The sequence below is a fragment of the Zosterops lateralis genome (assembly GCF_965231275.1).
Source record: "Zosterops lateralis genome assembly, chromosome: 5".
Classification (NCBI taxonomy): Eukaryota; Metazoa; Chordata; class Aves; order Passeriformes; family Zosteropidae; genus Zosterops; species Zosterops lateralis.
Genome location: NC_139766.1, coordinates 6,054,786 through 6,057,956, shown reverse-complemented (window position 1 = coordinate 6,057,956; position 3,171 = coordinate 6,054,786).

Sequence of the window (3,171 nt, the reverse complement as noted above, 5' to 3'; positions counted from 1 at the left end):
GGTTTCCTAGTCTTGCTGAAATTACTTTTAATATTTTCTTTTGACTGGAATTTCTTAATGCTTTGGATCTGTATGAAATGGCATATGAAGTAATTAAAACCCCAACAAACCCAACCAGTAATAACAAACCCCCACACAACCAGCCTGAAGTATGAGTGCTGCATCTTTCTCTGTTACACTGATGGTGTTTTAGCACTGGTGTGAACACCAGTAAATGTTGACAGCTTAGAGCCCAAGGATGGAACAGTTATTGAATAGAAATAAGGTACAAATTCACCTTGGTTATTAAATATCACCTTAACTAGTGCATGTTATGGATTCATAGCTAATTCAAAAACTCTGTTTTCACCAGATCATTGTCATTATTTCCCTATCCACCTGCACATTTACTCAAAAATCTTTGCCTGCAGTTGTGCAGCTTCACCAACAGATGATGCTCATGGTTCAGTACTGAGAGCGTGCATGTTCACCCCTAATGGGAGGCTGTGCTGGGCATTTGGGAAGGAGTTCTGCAGTTAGGATTGCACAAATAATCCAGTTTGCCCTGTGAAGTGATGTGGGTTCTCTCCTGCTGCTGCCTTCTGTGCTTCTGGTAACTGGAGAACATGCTTGCAGGGGAAAAGTGAATAAAACTCTGGTTTCCATACTTACAGTTGGCATCTGGTATGTGTGCATTGTCCCTGATGGAGCGGGAATATCCACAGTAAAAAAGGTATTTGATATTGACGCTATGGTGGTATCTGAGATGTGTTTCCATGCCAGTTCTGGAGCAGATTGTGGAGCTTTGAGCTAGTCCCCAGAGTAGCCCTGTGTGTCCCAAGTGCCTTTCAGTGCTGCAGGATGGGAGTGAAGACACTCAGCCTGTTTGTGTCTATGTCCAGATCAATGTGCCACTCCTTGGACTCTGCTGGGCTTGCGGCTGATGCTTCTCCCCCTTGCTCTGAACAAGTGCACCTGTTAGTGGTGTGGATGGGCATCAAGTCAAGAATTTTTGACCATGCTTACATCAAGCTTAACCTAAGTGTGCTTCAAAAGTAATGGATGTTTACAAACTTGATTTTCAGAGCAGCAGCTTGTTCGTAGTGTCAGTTTAATGTCTATTAATAGACTTGAATTTTAATTTTTGTAAATGCCTTAAATAGGAAATGTGTTGTAATGCGTTCTTCTGGTGTTTCAGATCCAACTTGTGTTATAAAGCATTATCAAAACTTCAAAAGAGTAGGAAAGGAAAGTAGCACATGGCCTTTTTAAACATCAAAGATATTGTTCATTCTTGCTTGTCATTTACACAAAGTTCATGTCCTCACCTCCTGTTAGTATGGATGTTCCTCTGCTCTCTGAAGTGTATTTTAATTAAGTCTTTTCCTGCTGTGACCTCAGCATTGCACATTGCAGCTAGACATGGGAGAACTAACAATCTTCCCTCCTAAAAGCAGTGTTCCTCTATGGAAACACTATTGATTTCAGTCTCCTCTCTGTGAGGTTAATTAACGTGGGGAGAAGCTGAAGTGGATGCTGTGTGTTACCAATAATGAGTCACAGCTCTGATCTCTGTTAGCTTAGACCTGTCTCCATCCTGATGCTTTGAATCTTTCTTCTTGTCACTTTACAGGATGGCTGCTGCTAAAATTCAAGGTTGAAGTTACTTATCACTCAGAGCCAACTTGCCAAGTTAAAGGCAGTAAGTTTGGGTTAGATTTTCCTTTCAAGGTTTGTTTGCCCACTGCAAGATACAGTTTTTCTTTCTGCGCTTATCACTTCAGAGGTTGATTTGTCTCCTGAGCAGGGAGGGATAACATAGACCTTAGTTTATCCCAACCCTTGCTTCTTTCCTTTTGTGAGTAGGAGACTGAAGTGTAGGGAAAGAAGCTTTTGGAACAAGAAATTAAAAAAAAAAGAGTCTGGCAGCAATGATTTGTAGTGAGTAAAGCTATAATGTGATGTTACATCACTACTCTGAATTCAATTCAAGCCTCGACATGTAAAAAGGAAGAGTGGTTTACAAAAATGTACATGTGACCTTATCTTTTTTGTGACTTCAAGTTTGCATTAAATTAGCAGCCCTGTAGAGAAATACAGGAACTGGAGCTGTTTACAGCCTCCTATAAGCTCCTACTGAGTCTTGTGGGTCTGTTTGTAGGAACTGGTGTTTCAGATCACACTAACTTGTACTAATTTTTACAGGACAGCTATATCTGTGTATTCAAAAGCCTTGGAAGTGTTGTCCAGTTCCTATTCCACTTCAGAACTTTTCTCTTTTTAGAAGGTATTTTTTAAAACAGCAGTGCAAACTGGAACAAAGACTCAGTACTGAAGCTGGTGGGGGCTGTGACGGGGGCTGTGACCTGGGCTGCAGTGAGCAAACCTTCCCTGAGTTCAGCCTTGAAAAGGAGATCCCCTTTTCTCCTGCATTTCCTCTGCCTTGTGTTTATTTTCAGACCTGATGACGCTGCTGTTGGTTTTTTCCTACTAAGTGTCAGGTTGTGGCTAGGACTTTCCCTTTGGCTAGAGAAAAGAGGGGAGGGGGAAGGTGCAAATAATGTTTCAGTTCAAGTGTTGAGCATTATCCATGAGACATTTGCCCATGGGGAGAGGAAATAAATATATTAATGTTGCTATTTTAACTGGACAGTTCCTTCCCCTCAGAACTGAGAGCAAATCCAGTATTTTCCAAGGTTTCTAAGTTACGTGGGAAGGTTCTAGGAATGTGGGACACAAACACATGTGGTGATCTCCCGTGACAAAAATTTACACATACTCAATTTATTCAGCACAGTTCAGGGTGGAAATCTGGTGATGGATGGGTTGTGCTGACCCTGCGCGTCAAACAGATTTGATGTCAGATCAATCAGAAGGAAGAAACCTACTTAGAGCAAGGCTGTGTTTCACTGCCTATTTGCGGTTTTTCCAGAGGTTCCTGTACCTTTTCCCCCTGCCTTAATTTGCTTTCCTGTGTTGAATGCTGCAGAAGCAGCAGCAAGGGAATGGTTTTGGGTGGGGATAGCTTCCAAGCACTTGCAAAAAGTGCATCACAGAATTAGTCTGAGGAGTCTGGGAGAAGCTTAGGTTACTTCCCTGTGACAGGTCATCTGTCAAATACAGGCTTGGACAGACAAAGTGACTTTAACTGACCAGTCGAGTTACTGGCTCTGGTGAGGTCATCTTGGTTGT